This window comes from Alexandromys fortis, unplaced genomic scaffold (assembly GCF_014885135.2).
Source record: "Alexandromys fortis isolate MF-2015 unplaced genomic scaffold, M_Fortis_MF-2015_v1.1 scaffold_316, whole genome shotgun sequence".
Lineage (NCBI taxonomy): Eukaryota > Metazoa > Chordata > Mammalia > Rodentia > Cricetidae > Alexandromys > Alexandromys fortis.
The window spans coordinates 286,287-313,266 of record NW_026068209.1 but is presented as its reverse complement, the minus strand read 5'-3'; the positions used below and the strand labels follow the sequence as shown (position 1 = coordinate 313,266).

General features: G+C 39.4%; 1 protein-coding gene across 1 annotated transcript in view; it reads left to right on the top strand.

The window, feature by feature from the left end:
• Brinp1 (BMP/retinoic acid inducible neural specific 1) overlaps window positions 1-26,980 on the top strand; it is a 186,381-nt gene that overhangs the window by 16,973 nt on the left and 142,428 nt on the right. The window lies entirely within an intron of this gene.

Sequence of the window (26,980 nt, the reverse complement as noted above, 5' to 3'; positions counted from 1 at the left end):
TTTAGAGAAGTGTGTAGAGTGAGATCATGAGAGCTGTGTGTTTTTGTAAGTGGTAGTGGTAATGATGGTGGTGTGTGTGTGTGTGTGTGCATGTGTGTGTATGTGTGTATGTTATATATATGTTTACCCTGCTTGTGTATTTTGTGTAGTGTGTGTAGAGAGAAGAGTGTGTATATATGTGTGATAAGTTTAGGATGTGTGTGTTTTGTGAAGTGCATTGTGTGTGTGTTGTATGTGGTATGTAAATGTGTATGCTGTATGTGTGGTTTACATGTGCAAGTATACATATGTGTGTATTTCTGTTTAAGTGTTGTCTATATAGAGTATAGTACTTTGTATACTATATGGTATGTGTAGAGGAGTGAGAGAATGTGTGTATGATATATGTGTGTATGTATGGTATGAGAGATGTGTGTATAGTATTTGTGGTATGGTATGTGGTTTTGGTGTGAACATGGGTGGTATGTGTGTTACGTGTTGTGTGTAGTATCTGGTATGTGTGTATGGTAGCATTGTGGGTGGGTTTTTGTGTATGCTGTGATATGTGTGATATGTGATGTGAGTGTGTATGGCGTGTTGGTATGGTGCATTTTGTGCATATGTGTGTGTATGTGTAGTTTGCATGTGTAGATAGAAGTTTTTGTCCTGCCTGGTTCCATAGTTGTTCAGTCTCAAAGAAACAAATAGAGGCTTATATTAATAATAAATTGGTTGACGTATTAGCTCAGGCTTATTATTAACTAGCTCTTAAAACAAATTCACCCATAATTCTTATCTATGTTAGTCATGTGGCTTGGTCCCTTTTCATCAGTGAGGCGTTCTCATCTTGCTTCCCTTGTCTGGCTGATGACTGCAGACTGAGTCCTCTTCCCAGAATTCTCCTAGTCTGGTCACACCACCTATTCTTCCTGCCTGGCTACTGGGCCGATTACCATTTTATTAAACCAATATAAGTGACTAATATTTACAGGATACAAGAGCATTATCTCACAGCATGCATGTGTATGTGGACATATGTTTCACACAGATAGTGAGCTTAACTCTTCCAAATGAGAATGTGCCATTTCTGCTTGAATGTACCCATGGATTTCTAAATGTATTCATATGTGAATAAACTTGCATGGAAATGAATGTTCTCATCAGGAGGTAAGGCATGTAAATGCTTGCATGGTTTTGATACACATTTGTTAAGCAGCTATAATCTTTCTAACAATGAAGGAAGTGCTTAAATAAATATTAATGTATTTGTATTTATAACTATTAAGTAACCATTTCAAGTTTATTTGAATGATGTTTCAAATATGTCTCTTGTTTTGAAGTTATGACTGATACCATAGATGCTAGATAAACTGGATTTAATGTATCGAGTGGTCTGGTTCATGAATATAGTTGTGTGTGTGTGTATGTGTAGGGGGTTGTATCTGTATGTAAATAAGTGAGTGTGTTCTGGGTATGGCTCTGCCTTGAGCATTTAGTGAAAGTTTATTCAATAGTTCCGAAGAGTAGCTGTGACCAGAGACTCCCGACTCCAGCAGGTTTTAGATGCTGATGTGTCTTCTGTATTGAGACAGGCAGTAGCCTAGCATCCAATGTTCTCTGTCTCTGGTCAGATCTCCAAATCATTTGAATAGCACTTAGATCTGCCCATGTCAGGTGAACTGAGAATGGCCCCTGTTAATTACACATCTCAAGGTTAACGTAGGCAAAGATAGAAACAGAGATGGGAAGCGTAAGTAAATGCCAGTGTTTTTCCTCAACGCGGAAGATGGAGAGAAAGAGGAGGAAGTAACATGGGTTCAAGTAGCCAGACATTTATGTCTGTGGGGCTGCCCAGTTTCCTGTGCTGGGGTTTTTCCCTGGCTAAGTCCTGAACTCATATAAATCTTATGCTGTCTGACATCTAGCCGAGATGCACAAACATTCTGCATTCGTTGCACTGAAGCTTGGAGGGGCTGAAATAGAACTTTGAAATTCTGCTTCACTTTTAATTAAAAAAAAAAAAAAAAGGTTTAGGCCAACCCTGGGTTCCCACTTCTATTTAACCAAGACTGCTTTTAACCGTTGCTGCATTTTTATTGTTGCAAATGTGATGCATCGATCCATCTTCCTTGTAATGCTACTCAGTTTCTGCTCCATCTGTCAAAGAGAAAACATTTGCAGAAATCTCTCGGCTTTTCTCCAAGGGCTGAAGCCTCAGATGTATCATGATATGCTGGGCAGGAAGTAGAGCCAGGAGTTGGTGAAGTAGGAAAATTGATGAAATCTGTTTTTGGTATTTTTTGATCATCTGTTCTCCCAACTAACATGCCTGCTGTATTCAGCCACTGCCACTGAGGTTTCAGTTCGCGCCTGCAATTGACTAGGCACTTCCACGTTGCTTCCTCTCACTTTGTCTTCCAAATGGAGTCATTAGTTTTGTTCTCATAATTGTGTGTTCTGTGTTCTTGAAAGGCTCTTGAACTGAGGTTTTCTCCCCCTTCCCCCGCCACGGCGTGTGTGTATTTGTTATACATCTAGTACATGTGTCTGTGTTCTCATACCCATGTACATGTCAGTGCTTATGCCTGAGTATGTAAAGGGTCAATATGTGTGCTTTTCTCAATCTCTTATTTTTCAGACAAGGTCTCTATTATTGGTTGCAGCTCATTGGTTCAGCTAGACTTGCTGACTAATGAGCTCCAGAGGTCCAGATATGACCCTACCCCTCACCAGGGTTAGTGTTCCAGTTGTGTTCCAGTATACAGCTTCCATGTGGGCTCTGGGGATCCAAGCTAAGGTTCTCTTGCTTGCGCCATGAGCACTTTCCTAACTGAGTCGCATTCGCAGCCACTGTGTTGTGGTCCTCTAATAAGCTCTCATTCATTTCGTAATAAAAGGCCTATATTTTGGTGTGGGAGAAGCATTGGAAGACCTAGGCTTAAGCCTTGATTTGCCATGCTTTAACTTGGCAACTCTCTCATCCTTTCTGAGCTTGAATTTCCTGTAAAAAGTCCCAGGAGCCTGTGAGGATCAAATGGTTTAAACTAAGCAAAAATGCTCCGCAAATTGTGAAATACTACACCTAGGCTGCATCTATCCAGCCAACCCATTCATTTTCCAGTTCATTTTGTTTGCTTCTTTATTTACTAATGGATTATTAGCTGGGTGAACAATATACACGTTATCCTGCTTTGCTATATCATATCAAAACAAGGCAAATTCATGCTTTCCAAAAGCTCACATGCATGGCAGCATACTGTTCTGATATGGATTAATGGGTCTGCTTCTGTTTCATTTTCTTGGAGGGTAGAACGACCTTGAGCTGAATGTCCAAGAAGAAATCATTCCAAAATTCTCAATCCTCACAATTATTAGCATATCTCCAGTGCTACAAAATTAAACACACACTTACAAGTGCTTTCAGTGACATGTTCTTTGGTATTTAACTAAAGCAATTGAAATTCTATGTTCATATGAGAGACCTGCACATTGCTTTTGGCAGTCGTGTTCAGAATTACTAAAAATTGGAAAAAACAAAAATGTCCCTTAGGAGGTGAATGGAAACATAAAATGTGAAATATCCAGGTAGTGGAGACCTAAAAAGAAAGGAACTATTATGACATGAAAAGACACGAGTAAAGGTTAATGCACATCACTAGTGAAAGAAATTAATTTGGAAAGGCTACATACCATTTTAGTACAACCACACAGTATTCTGAAGAAGGCTTGCATGTATTACTGTAATATTAGACTCATGTTGTTATATTTTTGTTGAACTCATAATACATGCAACACCAAAACTGACCGTAATGTAAACTATAGTCTTTGGGTAGTAATTATGTGTCAATCTACGTAAGTTCACCAACGGACACAAAAGTATCTACTACGGTTTAGGATATGAAGTAGGGTGGGCTTTGCAGCCATTTATATATGAAGGGGCAGGGGGATTTTATGTGGATAGCTCTTACCTTTCCTTTAGTTTTGAGTATGAATCTGAAACTAATCTTCAATGAAAAGGATAAATAATACAGTTTGTGTGCGGTGGGGGCTTAGGGTAGAGATGAGGTCTGTCATAAGAACATTCTAGGAGGACAGATAACTTGAGGGAAAAGAGCTGAGGGGTAAAATCGGTTTGGAGTTCCTGAAAATATCTACAGATAACCTAGAAAGCAAAGGTACAAGTGCTGGTAGGTGATGGAGAGTGACACGTGGGTTATAAAAATGGAGGAATGGGAAAACTGGTTCTAGTTCTCATTTAGAGGTGGGAGGGAGCCATTGATCCGGGCGTGATCCAGGAAGGAACCCAATAATGACAACAGCTGCCTTTCATTGCACAGTTTCTGTTTGCCAGACCCTGTCATCAGTTTGCATTTGTCTCTCATTGCACACACACAAAGACAATACTCACAAAGAACAATGTTACAAGGAAATTGGCATTGAAAGAAACTGACATTATTTGCCCGCATGGATTGTAACTCTCGAGACTTGAACCAAAATAAAATTCGACTGCTTATAGTGTCCTCAAGATCAGTTTTGCATTGTAGGAATGTCTTTGTAGTTCTGGGATGAGGATGCTGAGCAAGGGACAAATTATGTTTATTTATTCTTGAGAGTAAGATTATCCTCTAGAATTCCAAGAAAAGGAATCACTTTGGTGGTAGAGTTCCAGGCACTATTCTAAAGTTTTCAAGGAGGTGTTTGGGGTTAAGGGAGCTTCTTAGAAGCACATCCTTTTGGGCAACTTACTGCTTCATCTGGAAAGGAAATGGGTGTCTGCAAGGGAGTTGGGCTCCTGGGCTTCTGTTAATTAACATCTTCACATTTAGCTTATTGGTTCACTACAGATACCTAACATTTCCGGCTAACATCATGGACGCCGCCTTCGTTGGCAATTCACTGGAGACAGAACCTGAAAGTGAAAAGGCCATAAAACAACTCATAACCTTTATTTTTTCTTCTATAATTAGATTTTTATAGCATTCTAAATTCCTTGAAGGAAAAGCTATAGAACCACAAACTCTGAGATCTGAAAGGTCTATGATATTTTTTTCCTCCTCTGTCTCTGCCTGCGAATAGCAATGCAAGCACCACTTCCTTCAGCCTTTTGTGTTCCTGCACTGTGCCTTTGGATTTTTCTTTCATGTGTGCACTTTTTTAAAACAGCCTCCTTGGACAAATGCTCACCAGTTACCTGTATAAAAATTTGTAGAACCTCTTTTACTTCAGCATTTTTACCTTCTGACTTCATATTGATATGGGAAATATAAGGTCTCTTATAAAACACTGTATTTTTGTCTGTTTCTTTGTTTGTTTGTTTGTTTAAGTCAAATGGCCGTTCCTGAAACAGGAAAATAATTGATTTCAAGTTTGCCAACATATCGGTCTTATATGTTTGACTTGGTTTTATAGCATGAAAGGCTAAATGTCACTAATAGCCTCTCATTCTTCATTTGACTAGAGGATACTATAATGATGTCTTTGTATATGCCATAATACATAGGGGAATGTCTTGTCCAGAGTTTCTTATCATCACATATATTAGAAGTGGGTGAATCTCTAACCAACGACAAATATTTGATGCATCTCAGACCTGTAGGGAGCTTTCAGTCAAGGTCTCAGGATTTTGAAAACTTAGTTATTAGGTGCCCTGAGTTTGCACCAGGTGAATCATGCATCCAAATTTAGTTACGCAGAATGCTTAGTAACATAGTACTTCACTTACCCTATCTGCAAGGAGAGTAACCAAACCAATCTGGAATTGTGGGAATTGCGTGAGTTGAACAAGCAGAACTTTTAAAGCAGGTTCCCAGTCAATTATTACTCTTGTCTTTAAGGCACACATGAGAAAAAATAGAATTGGGAGAACAGGTTTACCTGTATCAGAAGGCCTGGGTTCAAGTTACTTTTAAAAGTCTTCATCATAAGGAATCTTTAAAGTTGTGTGCTGTGTTACTGTGATAAAGAGAGTAAAATGGGTGCCAAAGAGATGACGTTAGCTGTGGAGATTTGGGACCATGTATTTTTCTCCTTTGGAAAGTGTTTTGAAGAGTTTTAGTAAAATTATTTATTTCATTTGGATAAGAAATGTTTGCAATAGTAAAGCTGATGGGGCAGTTTTTCCAATAGAGATACCAGAAACAGGATTTCTGTTCTCAGAAATTCATTGCTGTGAAGACTTTAGCACAAAGAAACGAGGAGAAGATGCCAGTAGAGTTGCAAATGAAATGAAGTAAAGTTAGGTTGTTAGAATGAAGCTGCTTGGAATCTGGAATCCTCATCAAAGATTCTTGCATTTGGATCAATCTGGAAAGGTTTGGGGCACTACGTGAGTGGAATCAGATGTGTATGTGCTAGTGAATATTCAATGAGACAGGGGTTGTGGTGTTTCTGGCGCTCAGGATTTTGCCTATTGCCATAGATTAGGCTGCCATCTGGCTACTACCTGCATTCAAGATGTTGCATGAATTCATTTGATAATCTGATGTTTTTCAACAATGATTTTACTTTCATGCAGAGAAGAAATACCTGATGCACATTAATGCTGTGAAAGGAAGCTGGTCATGGTGCATGAGAGAAAGTCTGAAGCTGAAGTTTTTTGTTTTTATTTTAAATATACTTTGGAATTTTATTCTGACATCAAGACCTCAGGTTACACATGCATGTGTACACACACACACACACACTCACAGGGGAGGGGAGAGGGCAAATGCATACACATCTACAAATGCCCATACACATAGAGTAAGTATGAACAAATATTCTGAATAGAAATGTAATTTAATGCTCATTTTTAGGAAAGTAAATGCAGTTTTGCAAGCAGATGATGGTCAAATATTTGGAGCTGAATATATTTTCTTGGAAGCTATGATGTGGAGGTTAGGCTTACAACCTTGCTAAAGGATATCCGATAAACATTTCACTGTAGGATCTTGGAATTCATTCGCCCACTTGTTCATCTATTCATGAACATGTATAGATAGACTCTCCTTTTTGCTAGATGCTATAGCAAAAATATGAAATATCCTGGAAGACTTTGAAGATTTGATATAAATTGTATGCCTACCATGTGCTTTGTGTTGGAGATAAAAATATAAACTGATAATATGGCCTCTATATTTAATGGCATTATAATTAAAAAGATTAATATTACTCTTAAAATAAATAGTGAGTATGATAAGAAAGTTTTAGAATATGTGTGTTTGTGTGTGTGCATGTGCGTGCATGTGTCTGTATGTGTGTATGTGTTTGTGTGTATTCCAGAAAGTAACATATATTTATCTGTGTAAAGACACTGAACTAAAATGTCCTTTATGTTCTGCTTCAATTCGTCCTGCTATCCTCAAATTTATGAAAAATATATAGCTATCCCAAACTTAAAACTATGAAATATATTCAGAGATGTTAGTTACTAAGAAAACATGAAGAATCTCAATAAAATGAAAAAGAAAGAGAGGTTTTCTTGCTTCAGCCTTCTCTCTCTTGCTTCTTTCCCTCTGTATCACCTCCCTATCATGCCTTAGGGGCTCTGAAGGAAAGACTAAGAACTCAGTTAAGTCACTAAAGATGTTTAAGATGAATACTGTAGAGGTATTAAATTTATCAGGAGGGCACAATGGGGAAATCCCTTGCAGGCTGTGTGAACAATATGCATTGAGAGAGAATAAGAACCTCTGAGTAGGTGATTTAGGAACAGTTGTGGAGTTGGGACATCTCTGTCTCTGTCTGTATAGACAGCATCAGGGAAGTAACAGCATCTCAATCTACAGTATCTGTCCAAGATCATTTTTCAGGGACTGAGGGCGGGAAGGGTGATTCACTGACTTAGGAAACTCCCAACATAAATAGAGAGAAAGAGGGAAGCAGTAGATGGGTTCTTAGATGTAAGAACACCTTTGAGATGTCTGTCATGCAGGGTGCTGGTGTTTTGCATGCGGAGCAAACATGTTGGAGATATCAGAACCTTAAAGGGAACTGTAGAATTGTGGAAAATGTGTGTGGGTAACAGAAGTGCTTGGTGCCAGGTGAGGAATAGAGCAGATGTTACTTTCAGGGCTTATGACTTGAAGAACGTGACCCATATAGCCAGCTTTCTCTCACTGATGTGTTTTTAATCGGATGCTCTGTGAAAATTCACTCTTCGCTGACTCCATATCTCATTCCCTGGAGGCAGTGCTGAGCAATGTGTTTGTATCTGCACTTAATATAGCTATGGGCCCTCTCCCGTCACACCTGGCATGCCACATTTTGGACAGCAGCATAAATGCCAAAGTACCAGTATACTGGATAAACTGGAGGAAGCTGGGTTTGACACAGTGTCCTACTAATAATGGAAACATTTAGTATGCGTTTCTTATCTTAGGATTATTGCATTAGATGCTCTGCAAGGTTGAATACAGCCGATGTATTTTAGAAATATCTGTTTTATAGTGATGTAAATTTAGGTTAAGGGAAATAGAAGACTTTTTCAAGATTGAACAGTTGATAGTGACACATTTAATAAATTTGGTTCTTTCCTGTGTGTGCTGGGGATTGAACTATGGGTCTAGTGCATGCTAAAGAAACTTTCTACCCCTGAGTTAAAAGTCATTACACACACACACACACACACACACACACACACACACACATATATATATATATATATATATATATATATATATATATATATATTGCTTCCAGTTATCTTTGTGAGAGTCTCGTGGGATTAAGGTCTGATGCATTGCTTGATTGATGCTATGTGTGGGTTTTCAAGCAAAAGTGCAGGTAGGGTTCAGCTGTGACAGTGTTTTTTATAGTATTTATATCTAAGGATCAGGGAAAAAAGTAATATCTAGTGCCATCACAAACACCATTGAGTTAATTTTGCTCACAAATCACCAGTTGCCCACAAGGCAGTCTTCCTAGTAGCCCTGTTTGAAGTCCCATGGGCAGACTGGGTATATTAACGTCAGGTCTATTTCCTGGACATGAAAGAATTATCATGTTTTCCATTGTGTGGAGAATAAGTAGGAATAGAGGCATGTGTTGCAAAAGGCCTAAAGTAGCTGTGGCGCCTGAATGATTGGGGCTTCACACCGAGGCAGATGTAGTTCCTGGCTGTTACCTATTTATGACTAGTTCATTTTTTTTTAAAGCTGTGCACAATGAGGAACTGCTTTTCAATTATTCCATGGGAGGAATGAACATGAATTGTCTCTACCTCATTGCTGACTAGGTAGCTAGCACATTCATGTTACTATCTCAACATGTCAATGACATAAGCAAAGGCTGGTGACTCCTTTTACACATCAGAGAAGATAAGGGCAGTGCAGGTGATCCAGTGAGTATCATGGCTTCAGAGACCTAGAGAATGTGACTGTCCCCAAATACTGCACTTTCCTTCTGTTGCGGTGATGTGTCTATACAGAGAAGATATGATGCTTAGGTTGTGGATTGGATATTTCCCTCCATCCTGGGGCTGGGGCACACTGTCACAGCTCTCTGCTCAGCCTTTCTTTGTTCAGTGGTTGGATTCCCATGCTAATGAGACCCTGTTCATGGATTTTAGCCCCTTGGGGGCCAATTAACTTCACTTTATTTCAGCTGCCAGGAGCCTCAGAACTAAAACCAGATCAATTAGTTCATCCCAGGTGCCTGGTTACATCTATTCCTTCACTTGTTTAAAGTATTCTTTGTTCCATTTTTATTTTAATTGTCCTGATTTATATCTTATTTAACTTTGTAATATCACTTTAACTGTGTCTTGGGGGTTAGATAGGGTATGAATTTTAAACCAGGACCTAAAATCACATGAGGTGTCATTTCTGGAAGAAAAGAACAGCTCCAGAGTCCTCCTTGAACAGAGGCTGAGGTTGGTTCTAAATCAATGGCTTGGAGAACTGTCTTTGAACACAAGGGCATGTGGGCAGAAGAGGGAATGAGAGTGGGAGAAAATATCCAGAGAAGTCAGTGCTACCTGGAGCAAGAGTGTGCAAAAGAAGTCATGAGGGAAATTGAAATCAACCTCAAATCTTGGGCTGTACCACGTGTAACCCAGAAAGACCAAGTTACACCTGTTGAGATATAGTAAGACAGTTTTGGACTCAAATATTTTATCTTTAAAATATACGCTGTTTGTTGCGGGTAAGTCACTCTATGTTTTGCTTCCTATTCTCTAAAATGGGAGAAATAATTTTCATAGAAAAATCTGAAAGAGAGCAACTGCCAGTGCCTGAGATTTGCTTGGTAATATCTGGTGGACTTTGTCATGATTTGCTCTGTGGTTGTGATAAAATACCCTGACAGAAGTGACACCAAGGAAGGGTTGGCTCACTTTAGCTCCTAGCTGATGTCAATCCAAGGAAGGCACTACAATGAAATACAGGGGTGTGTGCTTGCTGCACAAGTCACTTTCTCCATTTAGACAAAATAGGAGACAGGAATGAGGTCTGAGAATGGAGTTTCCAGTAGTGGGCAGATGTTCCCACTACGTCTAATATAATCAAGATAGTTCTCTACATCAGTGGTTTTCAACCTGTGGCTAGTGACTAATTTTGGGGTTGAATATCAGATATCCTGCATAACTGATATTTGTATTATGATGCATAACAGCAGCAAAATTACAGTTATGAAGTAGCAATGAAATAATTCTACGGTTGAGGGTCAGCACAACATGAAGACTGTGATAAAGGGTCGCAGCATAAAGAAGGTTGAGAACTACCTTTAGCATCTACAGGCATGCTCAGTTTTTCTCACAGGTCTTCTAGATTCTATCAAGCTGAAAGTAAACACTAACATAGCATTCACTAACTCATACATGCATTATCTACACATACACATGTTCTAAAGATCTGATTTGGGTTCATGTTTGGTGCTAGACATTGTTCTAGGAACTAAAGATACTTGAACTCTACTATAGGAATCTCGTTCTTGTTTATAAACTAAGGGATGAGAGTTTATGTTTTAGGGAGCAAAGATATTCTAGTAGTGAAAGGCTTACAATGAACGATCAAATAAAATGTGATATGATTGAGCTAGTTTTAATATCTATAGAAATAAAAAGCTAATTAATACCTAGCTTAATAGTCATCAAAATAGCTCAGTGGGCCATGTCTGGCCCTCTTCTTGTTTATGCAAATAAGGTTGTACTGGGACACAGCCATGTTCTTTCAATCACCCATTGCCCAGAGCTGTACTGATAGAGCTGAATGATCAGGATAAGATAGTGTGGCCCATAGAGTCTAAAATATTGAATAACTTTGTAGAAAGAGTCTTCCCCTTTAAAAGAAAACAAACATTAGAAGCTGCTCTACAGGTAAATGTAGACTCAAAAGCGTATTTAATCTATCCCTTTCATATAGTGCCTCATTTTTCTTTCCTTTTTTATGTCTTCTACTCTTTGCCTTTGTATACTCCATCCCCCCTTTCTTCCATCTTTACCTTATTTGACCTTATATCTAGGCTTTTGAGATTAAAGAATCCTTCTAGTTCAGTGCTCTTTATTTTTACAGGTACTGAATCCCAGAAATGAAAATTGGTGTTAAAATAATGTGGCTTCTGAGTGAATCAGAAGGGACAGCCATGCTTCAGTTGCTTTTCTCTTCCTATACCTTTCTATATGTCCTATGATAGGACATAGGAAAGGATAATAGATATACAAATACAGGAAAGACATTTAGTAATATGGTTGGAACATATAGTCAGTGAAGGTTAGCTTGGATCGGGGATGCCAGGTTTGCCAGTTGCAAACACAAAAAGGAAATACCTACAATTAAATACCAGAACTAGTAGAAACCTTGAAATATATCCGAGTGCTAAAGAGGTGGCTCAGTAGATAAGAGTGTGTACTGCTCTTATAGAGGACATGGATTTGGTTCCCTGCACAATCACCTGGACATTCAGTCTCAAACGCTCCAACAACTTATGGCCTGCATTAGCACCTGTATAATGTGGTACACACAAATGAACACTGGCACAAACATATATACACTTAAATAAATATGCATTCCAAACAAGACTTAGGTGTGACCTGCACATTCAGATCAAGATTGAAGAAACAGGCAAACAAAATGTTGTGTGTTTATAGATAATGTAAGTCTTGTCATGGGTTGAAACTAGAGTGGCTGTGGTTATATGATTGATTAGATTTGGATAGAACCAAACGCAAAATTAGGGCATGCCCTAGGTCTAGTTAAGGGAAGGTCTTGACCTTTTTAAATTAAAATGTGAGGACCTTATCCTGTAAGCCTGAAGTCACAGGTAGATGCACATATTGTTTCATTGGTCAGTTATAGTTTTAACCATCACCAGAAGAATGGGGAGAGATCATTTTCCTATATTTAAACATTGAGAGATCTCCTGTAACAGCTTGTATTTTCTCCTGGCTGCTTGCTCGTTGCTAACATAGTGATCTTATTCCTACATAGAAGCAGTCTGCTGTCCTTACAGATTTGGGCATGTGTTTATCATTTGTTGTCTGCATTTGTTGACAGACTACTTTTGTAAACTCTACTCCTGGGTACTTTATCCCTCAAGGTTAACTGTCTATATTCTGGAACTGCTTGATTTTATTTATGTAGAAGAAATGATGGTGGAAAAAAGCCTGTCATCAATGGCATGATGAAATCAATGTTTGAGGCTGATTATTTGCTCATCAAACATTTATTGAGCACTGTTTTCTGCAACGGTTTATTTAGAAACAAAGGATTGAGTCCGGAAGGTGAACAAGGCACCTGGTGTATTCTGATGAGACAGGATAAAATCGGACTGAAATGAAACTAAGGTGAAAGAGTAGTTGTTCTTTGCTTTTACTCTTCTATCCTCTAAGCCCTTCTTTTAAAGAAAACTCTTTGCCATCCATTTCCACAGGGTTAGGGAGCTCTGGTAAGACTCTTTCACCTCATCTCTATTATACATTTTTCCTGCATTCTTGAATTAAATTTCCATCTTTCTGTTCTCTTTCTCTCATTCTGTCTAGTGTCTGGCTCCCATCTTCCATTACATAGTCATTGCATGCTGATTTAGAGATCTGAACCTAGAGGGGTGTGAGCATCTTCACAAACGTGTAGACAGCAGACCAAGAAAAGCCAGGCTGGCTAACAGAACTGCTTTTGCAAACCAATACAACTACCCTGCCTCTATCTCTGCATTTAATTGCAGCACTCTGGTTCTATCTCCTCCCAGGTTTCTTCCCTGACTTTCACTCCTACCCTTAAGACTCATCATCTCTGATACCACTTCTGTGCATTTCCCAGTTCAATGCCTCTCCTTCCCTCATATACTTCCAGTATGCTTGCTTTCAGAGTAATGAGACTCTCGATTTGTCATGTTGATTTCACCAGAAATGGTCCCTGCTCTAAAGCAAAGTTAGAAAAACAAACAAAAAACACCAAAACCAAAACAAAGCAAGCAAGCAAGCAAACAAACAACAACCAAATCCTATCAGAAAGAGCAGTGCCAGTAGAAATGGGCAAATACTTCAACCAGCAAAAATGGTATTCAGTAATCAACCTATACTTTTGATTTCCTGCCATTAACTAGTAGTGGGACCTTCAATAAATTATGGTTTTTCTTTCCAGAAAAATGAAACAACTGGATTAGATTCTCTTTAAGGACTACACAACCTTGAATATTATGGAACACGGGGAGAAAATATCACCCTGACATTCTGACAAGTCTTCTACTTGGGCGGTTGTGCCTGGCTTGTGTATGGGCATGCATTCACCACTTAATAAATAGGCAAACAGAGAGAATTTTTTTCAACTGTGTCAGCTTCCACAAGTACTGTCTACTAGGAGAGCATACAAGGCTCAAGGGAAATGCCAGGGAATTTTGTGACCATGAAAGATCATGGTGGTTCTCGAGGAAAACCCTTTCATTCCTTTCTACATCATCATGATAAACGTCTAGTGCGGGAGAATTGTCTGTAATCTGTCAATCATGTTATAAATAAACGCTGATCGGCCAGGCAGGAAATATAAGCAGGAAAACCAGACAGGAAGTAGAAATGATGTAATGAGAACAGAGGAATTCTGGGAAGGAGGAAGTTGATTCCTCCCACTCCTGCCTAGATCACCGAAGCAGCAGGATGTGATCTGCCCCACTAAAAAAAGGTACTGAGCCACATGGCTAACATAGATCAGAAAAATGGGTTAATCAAGATGTGAGTGTTAGCCAGTGAGAGGCTAGAGCTAATGGGCCAATCAGCTTATAAATTATGGAGACCTATGTGTGATTTTCTAAACAGTTGTGGGATACCAGGTGGGACAAAAATGGCAGCAACAAACAGGCCCGGCCCTCCATGTTACAAATGTCAAATCATCAATCACCAAATTCTGTACTTCCTGAAGATAGAGGGCTAGACTGGATGACTTTGGACTGTTTACTACCTTCTAAAGATAAGTATGACCTTATAGAAAGCAGACTGTCAGTTTAAGAAATCACCTCCAAGGCGTAATGCCTAGCACATGATAAGTGCCTTATTAGTACACACAAATATTAAAACTAGTCAGATATCTAAAAAGCACATGATAAATGGAAGTTACTGGTACTCCCATGGTACACTACAAAATGCCTGTGACAGAAGGGTCCTTGGGGATTGTTTAGAATGTCCAGCTGGTTTCCATCTATAAACAAATTGGATTCCATGGGAAGACTGTGCCCACCTGATGTGAACGAAGACTAAATTGGGATTTATGCCTGGGTCTTACACTCCTACCATTGTGTAATTTGGTTCAGGCAGCCTTAATTGAGACATTTCCAGAGGCCATTATGAGGTTTGCCCAAGTTGACTGAGTCTTTTAGGGAGAGGTTCAAATGGTACCTTTGCTCTTCCTCTTGGGCTGGTACTTTTAGCTTGTCTCAGTCAAGGGAACTTTATAATCTGTCTCTCTGTTTTCAGCAGTGCACAGCCACCCCATCACTCACTCTAACAGACCCTGCTGAGAACCCACAGTATATCTGGAAGCCATTTCTGTTTGGAAGTCAGTGGCGGTCAGCCAACATTTCAGTAATATTTGCTTTCTTAAGGCTTAGACAAATCAAATCCATTCAGTTCGCCAGACTCAATGTCTTTTGTCTGGCACTGTGTCCTCTCATCCAAGACGAGCCAAGATTGAGCTCACTTGATGTCCCCACCCCACTGAGCTCATTTGGTGCCCCCCTCTGTGTGTGTGTGTGTGTGTGTGTGTGTGTGTGTGTGTGTGTGTGTGTGTGATGTACTTGCTTTTCTCTGTCTGACACATATGCAGAGTTTTTCTGGGTCTGTCAACATAGAAATAGCCTGAGACAAATTAAGCTTGAAACAAACTTAAACACAACGCAGTAATAGCAATAGAACACCTAACATGACCTTTCAAGTCATACTGTAAAGGTCATGAGTGAAGATGTTGTAAGGGGAAACACTCATTTCTTTCCATTTCACTGTCAGACTTTTGAGACATTGAACTCCAAGAAATTAGAATTCTCCAGAAATCTCAAAAGGAAGAGAAAGCTAGGGTTTTATTTATAACCAAGAGGAATTTGTTTCCAGTTAAAATATCCAACACAGTTCTGACCACTTGTCATACTCCCTTTCAGGGAAGACCACACCAATGATAGATTAATTAACATGATTACTCATCTTCTATTTAAACCCAAACCTGATTCAAGCCCCCAGAGATGGGCTTGGTTGGTCCCCAGACCTCTTTGTTACTCTTACCAATGTAGCCACATCAAATATATAGGTCTCTGTTTTTACTAATGCTTTTCTGTTTAGTTGATCTCTTCCAGATAAATGGCCAAGCCAAGCTTGTTAGGACTTCAGGCCCAGACTCTAACCCTGAAGACTCAAGTAACAATACATAGACAACAATCATGTCCTAAATTTTTGGTGACAATGATCCAACTCTAACATTTTCAATGATAGGTGGAATAGTCTAGAATTCAAGTATCCTAACTCAGGTTAGTTTTGTGTTAGCTAAGCCTTTCTCTTGTTCATGTTTCACAAATGACCCTGCTTTAAAGCTTCTCACCCTTGTGGAAATGGTTAAGATCTAGGAAGAGCACAAGAGAATGTACAATCTTAGGCATGTGATCTTAGGGAATTCTCTAGAATTCTGTTTCATATTGTGCTAATGGTGGTGTGTTGTTGTGGCGGTGGGGTGGGGTGAGATAGTGTGCCTCTTGGTCCTAAGGTGCTGGGTTTACACCCACTCCTACTGCTGTCTGTTATTAACTTAGCCATCTTCTTTGAGGACCTTTCAATATATCAAAGTTGTATACATTCTATAAAGAGCATTTGGGGCATCCTGGTAAGGAAGCAGGCATGTTATTTTTGGGGAAAAGATCTCTTTGAGGAGCTTTTCCATTTATCTAACTCCCTACTGTGTGGCAGACCCAGCAGGGAAGTAGTCTTGTCCTCAGAATGCATTGAGGGCTGTCTCCATCAGGGAGATGGAGCCCTAGAAATAAACTAGGCCTCTCTTTCAGAGTTTCACAAAAGAGGGATCCTTGGGGCCAAAGGCCCCTTAATCTGCAAAACACAAGCTGTTTGCCTGACTTGAGGCCTCAGCAGACTTCCTAAGCTGGAAGGGGCTTTGGTACGAAAAATGGATTATGTTTTGAAGATTAAGAGTCCTTTCATCTGAAATATTCATTTTTCCCCCTTCCTTGAGCTCCCAATGAAACACCTTGTTCCTTTCTGGCTTAAAACCTTCAAGCTTCATTTCTTATGCACAGGTGGATTAGATGCGGCTGAATATTCACAGCCTATGCCTGGTAACAACCTCAGTGAATACCCGGGGGGCTGATCCCAGCTTTCTCCCCTCCTCCAAATATGTCCCAAAGAGTCCTGATTTGTTATTATTGAAATAAAAAAAAAAATCTGGTAGTATTTTAAGATTCTGGTGAAATTTTCTGATGAAATTTGGAGGGAACGTGAATTTTAAAAGCAAAGATTGGCTGTTTCTCCCATGCTGTACAAGTTAAAAAGAACACAAGCAGAAAGACACCTAAGCAACTGAGAAATCCTAGCATTAAACCTCAGCATTGACTTTAGCATCAGTGAGGTCACTCCTGTTTCTCAGTGGTCTCTTTTGGTCTTCCTTCAGCATTTTATTGTTTCTTCTTTGCTTATTCTGTTGTTTCCCTTAATTAGCCTTACTCTGTAGGCTAGGCTGTCCTTTAGTTCCCTGATTATACTTTGGATTGCAAACAAAAAAATACAGTAGCATAGGAAAAATTGTCAGATGGTTGGTGAGTTGTGAGTTCATTCTTTCAAGCAAAATAGGATGAGCAGTTTAGTACAGCGCAGGAGCACAGCACGCTGGACAAGGAGGAGAGTACCACAGAAAGCAAGGGCAATGACAGACTGGGTTTTGTCTTTTTCAGGGCTGTAAAACTTCTTGACAAAGTGCTTAGTGATAGGGAACATGATGATTCTGGACATTCAAACCTAGAAGGCTAGGAGATGGCTCTGCAGTTAAGGGCAGTTGCTACTCTTCCGGGGGACCTGATTTTTGTTCCCCACACACATGCTTGGCAGCTCACAGCTGCCTGTGACACCAACTCCAGGACATTTAATGACTTGTCTTAAAATAATTCTTAAAAACAAGCAACCTAGCACAAAGTATCCCCATCACAGAGACAAACTGAAATATAGATTTGTAAATGTTTTGGCACAGCTGATGCAATTAATTGTGTTTATAAGTTATTTCTGTCAGCATCATTAATATGGTGTGGACTCTAACATGATGACAAGCACGCTAAAAGACAGTTGAATCCTGGGTTGCATATGCTTGAGAAGGTGATAGTGCTTCCCTGAGCTAAGTGGCTGACTGTTGTGTGGATTCTCTGGAACTCTGTTCAAGTCTACATCTCTTTTAAAAAATTAATAAATTTAAGAACCAAATGGTAGTAGAAGATCCTGAATGGTCCTATCAACTTGCAACACAATAAACTACCAAGTGTCTAAACCCTTAAAAAAAAAAGAGTATAACTTTGTGTCAGGTGTTTGTTATCTGTGTTTTATTCATTTTGTCTACTGAATGTTAGCACAGAGTAAACATAGGGCAAAACTCAGAGACATCAGTTCCCCAGAAAGCCATATTGAGCTTTCTATATTGAACAGTTTTTGTCTTAGTATTAATACCTACGTGGGTCCATTGCCATCTTCATCATCCTCCTTGCTTCCTTGCTCTTCCATATACCTCTGTGGGGGGAACAATACTATTCTTAACTCACTCCTCTATCTAGAGTCACGACTGGTTTACTGATTTGTAACTAGTGGGCAAGTTTTTATGTTAAACTGGTTTTGCTGATGCTGGTCCTGTGATCTGAAAGTTTTTTCTTTTTTTTCTTTTTCTCTCATCTATCAAATACTAACTTAAACAACTATAGGCTAAATTAAATGTCAGTTCCCTAAGGGCGCTCCCTTTTTAAGAGGCTTTTTTTTAAATTTGCTTTCTCTGAGTTATGCTTTCTCTTCCTTTGCTCCAATAATGGGTTGTATTGTTGTATCTGGAAAACTCAGTCCATTGATCTGCAATTTGAGGTTTACAGCTTTATCTCATAGTGGATCCCTAAAGTCATGAACATTTTCATCTTTCTCTTTAATTACCCGGTATCTCTGGCATTTTATTCCAACCTTAAGCCTCATATTGTTTTCTCAATGAGCACTTACTTCTTTTCTCTCCCATACTTTTAATTTTCTTTTTTAATTATAGCTGACTTCTGAATTTATAAAAAGCATTTTCCATGAGAAGAAATTTATTTCATTGCCACTTGTATCCCATCTCTAATAGGCAGAATGGAGAACTGTGGCGGCCACTGTTCTCACCTGCCAAGTTTCTACACTAATGTATGTCTATTCCAAGTCTTCCGCTCATGCTTAAATTTCTTTGGAATCTTCAGTTTCTAATTACTATTTACCACCTCTGTTCCCTGAAGTACAATAGGCATCTCTGGTCTTATGCTGTGTAACACTGTAGTTGTTAAATTCTTTGCCTTTACTACTTGTTATCATGCATGGCATCATCCTTGATTCTAATCACCAATCCAGTCCGAGGAGTCACCATACATAGGTGCTTCCTCACTTCACCTACCCACCCACTAAACCTTGCTATTTTTCTTCTTTTCTCTTATTGTATGAGAGAGCTTGTTCGTGCCACTTATACCTGATCTATTTAATTAGCTCTCTCCATTTTTTACCTTACTATCATTTTAAAAACTTTCCAGTATCCCTTACAGTTAAACCAATCAAAACTAAAACACCAACAGGACTGTTCTGCTTGAAAGCTGTCAGTGGTCCGCTATGATCTCATGGGAGTGATCCTAGCTCTTGATTTGTACAGTTCATTCACTCAATAAATATTGATTAGTTTCTACCACACGATTGGTTCCCAGAACTGGGCACACACAGAAGGAGATAAAAGCCAAGTGCCAGCTTTAACTACAGATAGAAGTGAAGTAGGAGACAAGGGGTAGCAGTTGGCTCTTGCTTTGCTGTCTGGGATTCCTCTCTTTAAAACTGCTTCCATAGTAATTCTGTTTTTTCAATCTTTTTCCTGTGCTTTTTTTCCTGGTCAAGAAGCATTCTCTGAAAAGATGAGCCAGAGGCTCTATAGGCATACTCTGTCCTTGCTCTGAAGGGTCCCTTCTATGAGTTTCTTTTCAGAAATCAGCTGTTTCTGTTCTAGCTTGTATCGCAGTCTGTAAGAGCCTATTTGGATAGCATGGACTCAATAGATATTTGATGCATTTCCACGAATGAGCACAGAAAAACACTCTGAAATGTTATTTCACTACTCTTGAAAGATTGCCTGCTGAGATGGCTGATAACCTGGGGAGAAGGCTCAAAATGTAGGAACTCAGACCGTCCCATTTCTAAATGTGGCTCAAATGAAATATTTATGAAATGGGTAATACTACACTCCTCTTATAATTACACTATTAATTTCAAATGTAATACTTAGGATCACAAGAATTCCACACACTTCACATAAATCACATAAAAAGTCTACATACTTCAGCTTTTAATCAGGATGTTAGTGTTCTCTAGATTCAGTATTGCTAGACCTTACATATTGCAGGTTGGCGTTTTTCCCATTTTCTTCATTAGCATCTTCACAGCACTTTTGTGACAGCTTGTGATTGTCCTGCTAAGGATGCCTTGCATTCATAGACTGATGTATTAAAGCACTCTGCCATAGAACAAATAATTGGCTTAGAATCCAGTTAAATTCTAACACTTTTGTACAATGTGATATTTTTAGAACATGTGACATTGTAAAAATAAAATACATTGTAACAGAGCTGAGGTTTGTGGTCTATAATATATATAATATATATATTATATATATATATATTATATATATATATGCTGAAATTTATCTCACTGATAAGTTTGTTCTGTAGATCTTTAAGGTATGGAGAATAAAAAGTTATTTGACATGTTATCTAGATGTAGCATGTACTCAATGGTCTATTATTGGCTCTCATTCACAGATTTAAATATAGTATAATGTCTATGTTTTTCATGTCTAATATAAAACTGGAGAGTGGTGATGGACACAGCAAGGAGAGGAAACAAAATAAGCAAAACTATTGAGCCATGCAGGTCTTAAGGTTTCGTTCGTGCCATTGAGATGAGAACTGAGTGGCGGGGAGAAAGGGTTGCTGAATGCAAAACTAAGGGGGGAGAGCATCGAAGGGAGAATGGTGACACCCCTAGTATGCTCCATTAGCTGTGCTTAGATCAATAAATAAATCCTATTGGCAAGGTATGCTTAGGTTAGAAAGGTGGTAGAGAATCATGAATGTTTGTAGTACTACTTTGGAATATTCCAAAAGGGTAAACGTACTTGTAGAAGATCCATTTCTGAGGGATCACTGAGCTTACTATGATAATAGGTGGAAACTTTATTGTCAAATTAACTGGATGTATATGAAAGAATGTATGTTGATGGGATATAGAGATGGTGATTGAATGTCAAGAAAAGTTCCAAGCTTCTCAAAGGAATGGTTTAGGATATTTTGTGGACCACTGGAACAGAGAATAAAGGGAGAAGGTCATGTTTGATAGAGCAATGGTATGTTTAGTATTGACTATTTTAAACTTGAGAAATCTGTGAGATTTTATAGAGAAGTTGAAGTGCTTATCAGTTAAAATGCAGAGTTTACAAATTAGAACTAGAACTCATCCCATTGAGTCATAAACCATTTTTACAATAAACATAATAGTTAAAAAAAAGTCTGTGGGGTACAGTCATTAAAAGCTAAGATTCACAACCAAAATGTTGAGAAAATACTTTTCCTATGGCTAAATGACTAAGCATGTAAAGTTTTTACATATGTTATTTCATTAACACAATTGTCTGTCTCAATTGTCATTTTTTTTTCAAAAGCTACTTAAGTGGAGGTCACCATTAATAAGGTGAATGTAAAACCACAGTGTATCTTTCTTCATGAATATCTTGACTAGTTCTCTCCAGCTATTGGCAAATGTGATTGGATAATACTATTTTGACATATTGTGACTGGCCCTCTATAGGTTTCTGCTATTTTCTGGTTCACATGCCTTGAATTGCTTCAATTATTGCCAGTCCACAGTTGTTGTTTTGGAGGAAGAGCATTAACTTTAAGCCACATGCCCACTGCTTTAGTGACAATCAGAGAAAATAACACTCAGCGATGTATCACTCAGCACATATACAGTCTATGGCATCACAGCGTCCTATAAGTGGAAAAGGACAGGCTCTGTATGCTGCAAGGATTGTGGTCTGCACTATGTTGCCTTTGGTGACTTGTAGTTATCTGATAATTGAGGTGCAACTTGGAAATCAGCAATAAACATATTTAACAGAATTTTTGATCGGTTTTCTTACCTTGTATGTCTTGAGTCATATATTGAAATTGTAGTTAGTTAGGCTTTTACATTGCAGCCTAATTGAAGTGGACTCAGAGTTGCATTTAATGTGAACCTTTACTTTGGCTGAATAGGATATCTATAACAAGATTGGGAAACAGAATCAAATCTGTGTGGTGCTTTCTTCCACTGTTTAAACCTGTTCTGAGGTGAGATTTTTCCTGATAGTTTGATAAAGGTTTATACAAGATTGGATATTTTAAGATTACTTTAAAAATAGTTTTGGACTGGTGAGATGGATCATAGGGTAAGGGTGCCTACTTTTTTGCCTGATGAACTAAGATTCTTCTTTAGATCCCACATGCTGGATGGAGACATCTGACGCCTTCAGGTTGTTCTCTGATATCTGCTTGCATGCAGTGTCATGTGTGGGTCATTAAAGATACACACACACACATACACACAAGCACGCACACGAAACATCTTAGCTCACTTCTCTTTACTATGTGCAATCTTGGTTTAAATATTAAACTTGAAATAATATGGGTTGGTTCTTGTGTCATAAACTGAAAGACTGGAGTTCCCAGATAAGGTAGGATGAGTCTTAGGAAGAGGTATCTAAATATAGGAAACTTAAGAGAAAGGGAGAATCCCCAGGGCTCTTATCCTGCTGGATGGGTCCTAGGGAAGAGGACAACACTCAGTTCTTTGTCTGGGGCTTTTTAAAAGAACTTTTGATAGAAACTGTGGTGAGGTGTTGGGTGGTGGGATAAGCTGCTTAGTCTAGTTGTCTGAACCAGGTGTCCAGGTGCCTCCTCTCAGCTTTAGTCATGGGCATATGTACAGCTTTTCAGCAGAGGTCCTCATTTGGAGATAAGACAGAAATATTGTGGCACTGATGTTCTCAAGCATTCATTCTTGGAACTGGTACATAGGTTCCTGGTCTTTTTGGCAAGTTTGTATCATGTTAGAATATAGAATATTACCATAAATAAATCATTTTATTAGCAGTGTAGATCTCACTATTCAGAGTTTTCTGTTTCTTGCACTATCACTGTGCCTGCCCCTGCCTGCTATACTTTTCCGACTCCTTGGTTTCCTAAGGACACAAGCTTTGGTGAAGAACTGACAAGTGAAGAAGACAGAATCCCTTCCCTGGCTAGTTCTCTTTGATAACATTTTTTTGGTGCTCTGAGCCCTCAGCAAGCCTTGCTGCTGTGGTGCAGGCTGGTTTGGTACTTGAGATTCTTCCGTATCCATTTCCTAAGTCCTGATATCACAGAGTCATGTCATTATGTCCCGCCGCATGAACCTCCTCCTTTGTCTCCACCCAGTTCTCTTGTTACTAATTGTTTTGATGTGGGCAAATATATATCTTGTCAGCTGTGTTGCTGTAATTCATTCCTTAGGCCCTGGGTAAATGACAGCACCATTCTAGTTTCCTTGTACTTAGACTCATTCCTGCTCTGAGGCGGAATGCTAGGTAACTTCCCCTGACTTTCTCTAGCATGTGGCCCATCTCTAGCCCATGGGAAGGGGGAGGCTGCACATTCCTTTTACCCATGCCTCAGGCAGTCATTTTCCTGCTCTTCTGCCAGGTTTCAGCCTGCCTCTTTCTACTCCTCTCTTTAGCAATCTTTTTTTAGAATTCTCTGGCATGAGTTAGGCAGCACTCTATCATGTTTCCCTAAGCTGTAGGGCACATTTAATGTTCTGTTTGAGAATTCTTCTCAAAGATGGAGGTGGAGGAGTTCTTTCCCCTTTTCACCCCCTTCCCCGAGGAGTTTAGCGAGAGGGTGGGAGGCTCTGCATTGTCAGCTTCCACTCAAATCTAATTCTTAGTCTTAAAGACATTGTATGCTGTGATGTGGGTGAGAGGTTAAGAATACATCTAAGTGTACTTTGGCTGCCTATTTGGTAAGTGTGATATGGTGGTCACAGACCTCCATTCAGAATGTGGCTGGTATGTCAATGGTTGTTCGGTTCAGCTGAAACCAAAGATGAAATAGCAACATTTAAAAAACCGTGTTCAATTCCTGCTTGTACTCTAAAAGTTGCAGGAAACCAAGACTCAGGGGAGTTAATTAACATAGCCAGGCTCTTTCAGCTTTTTAGGTCTTCCTATTAGTGAAGACCCAGATTTGGAGGTAAAAGCCCTGATGAGACCACCCAAATGGATCAGCTGGAGCTATCAGGGGCTATGTGCTACATTCAAGATGTAATTATTGACCAAAGTCCTCAGGGAAACTTGAGGCAGGGGTAGGGACTTCCCTTCCTGCACTCTGGTCCAAAATGTGAGCCTTGGTCCAGTAATCCTTGTAGAGACTCCAGAGAATGAACTAGGTATGGATTGCTAGGGACCTGCTATTGTTATCTTTTTCTTTGTGTGTGTCTGTTTCTGATGTAAATAATTCAGATATAACAATTAGAAAACAGATGTGTAGGTGAACTTGATTCACTTCTTGGCATTGCGGGCAGATGAAGAGTCCAGTTCAGCCATGAACACCAAATGATCTTTATGTTTCAGCCTGTGTCAGCTCTTCTGGGTCAACTAGTGTATCAGGCAGTAGTGCCTATGATTCCTTGAAGGTCACAAGGATTAAAGGCCACATTTGGTACACAACTAGCCTAGCCCTGAATTGTTAGGTTGAAATCGCCAGTGGTAGGAAACCCCTTTATGAACCTTTTAGAAAATCAAGTATTCTCAAATTTGTTCTGGAAGATTCTGAGGGCTCTCTGTAAGCTGTGTGGCTCAGTTACCATGGTCCTGGAGCACAGGGGATTCTATTTGCAGTGTATCTATTGTTTGTTGATTTTGCAAGATGAATGTGAATGGTAGTTTAACTGAGCTATGAGGCAGAGTGAAGGAAGCTTTTCATTATACACAGAAATGTGGAGTTGGGTGTCTTCCTCTATCTATCCCCACATTGCTCACCCCCCAGTAGGGTAACTCTCTGAGCCTTGAAGTTCTTTGGTTGTCCAGCCTGGCTGACTAGCAAGCTCTCAGATCTTTCTGTTTCTGCCTTTCAGAGCTGAGTTTATAAGCACACATGGTCACACCAGTTTTGTTGTTGTTTTGTTTTGTTTTTGTTACAAGAGAGCTGGTGACCTGAAATCAGATTTTCATATTCACACAAGGCTGGGTATGTGGCTCATTGCTAGATGATTGCCCACCTCCCTCTCCTTTGCCCACCTCCCTCTCCTTTTTTCTCTTTTAAATTTCCTTTTTTTCCCAATATTGGGGATTAAATCCAATATTTAATGCACATTAGGCAAACTCTCAACCACTGAGCTGTATTTCCATCCAGGCTATGATTTTTCTTAAGTCAACAGAAATACATTCTAACCTCACATAATCCTATCATTTAGATTTTCACAGACATTCAAAGCCAAGAGGCATGTGGGTGCATTAGGTAAACAAGACAAAGGCAGAAAGTATAACTACTTTACAGAAGCTAGAAGACAGGAGTATGTTGTTGGGGTCATGGTAAAATGAATTGTATGAGAGTCTCATTTTGGAGCCATTAATATCTCTTATCCCATGCCATTAAAAGGGGCCCTCCAGTATATGCTGGGGTTTTTGGTAACAACCCTAGTCTTTATCCATCAGATATAAAGAATATCACTTTAGATGTAAGGTTGTGACAAAGGTGTTCCTAGGGCTGTGAGAAACTTGGTTAAACAGTTTTTTATATACTCCTAGGATGACAGGCTGGAGATTCTCTCTCTCTCTCTCTCTCTCTCTCTCTCTCTCTCTCTCTCTCTCTCTCTCCCTCCCTCCCTCCCTCCCTCACACACACACACACACACACACACACACACACACACACACACACACCCGATTCCAGTGTTAGATACATAACCTTTTGCAAGCTGAAGTGCCCTGAATCCCGTCTCTTCACAGCAACAGTTAAATATTCTCTCCCAGGCTCCCATTCACACCCACTCACAGCAGAAGCTCTGGAGAAGGCTGTATGGGTAGCACAGTAGGATTCCAGCTTGTTGCAGTTCACTCCAGGAATCTTTGAACAATTGCTCCCATACCCTGCTTGCCGCTCTGGTGGGCTCTGGCAGACAATCCTGGCAGCTGTCGCTGATACAGTTCTGTGCTCAACATGGAGAGCTTTGTTTTAGGATCTGAACAAAACCTCAGGCCTTAGCTTTTTCCATCTCACACTCAGCACACATGCCTACCTCCCTTACCCTGACAGCTGGGGATTTCAACAACAGGCAGATTATTTTTGTGTGTGGCATCTCATTATAAAATGGTGCAATTGAACAAGTGAGGGAAATACTCAGCTGTACAGAACCATGCATCCCTCTTTTATTTCTCGTTTCCTAGCCTTGCTGACCTCCCATGTTCAACTGGGACAATCACCAAATGAGGAATACTTAATCATGTATATAGCTTTTACAGCTCACAAAATGTGTGTGTCCTCCTCATATTTTTAAATGATATCCAGAAAATTATGAGGTCTAGTGAAGGGTTGTGACTTCACAGTCACATGACTAGCCAAGATAAAACACAGCTTTCTGAAGTTTCTTGCCAGCTAAAGGCTCACAGCCCAGTAAACAAGACAGACATGAAACAAAGAGGTATAAGGCAAGACAATTGCCACTGACATAGATTTTTAGAAAATGAGAAAATAGAGTTGGGTGGACAGAATAGAACAACAGTTTTTCAAAGGAATAGAAGAAGATAATGTCCCCGATGACATGATCCAAGGTGACTTCCGAGGCTAAATCAGGCTTTATTTAAACGTAAGAAAACAGTGAACAAAAGTATTTCTTAGAAGATCATTAAGTTGACAACATCAAAATGGTTTCAGTAAGTGCTCTACCACTAAGCTACATCTCAAAGCTTAACAGCATTAATACCATGTTGATCCTGACAATTCTTATCATGAATGTCACTGAGCATTTGTTCTGTGCTGGGAGGGAAAGGGAGCACTCTGCCCTGATGATTCAGTCACCATGTTAGTTAATGTACATGTGTCCTCATTAATTGCATTTTATAGATGAGGAAAAGAAGGCAAACAAAAACTTTCGTGAAACAATATTGTTTATAGATGATGCAACTTAAATATGTATTGCCTTTGTCATGCGAAGTGTGGCAAGCTTATTTAGAAAAAAAAAAGATGGGGCAAGCAGCAACTGGTTAAGCTAGCAATTGACTACCAG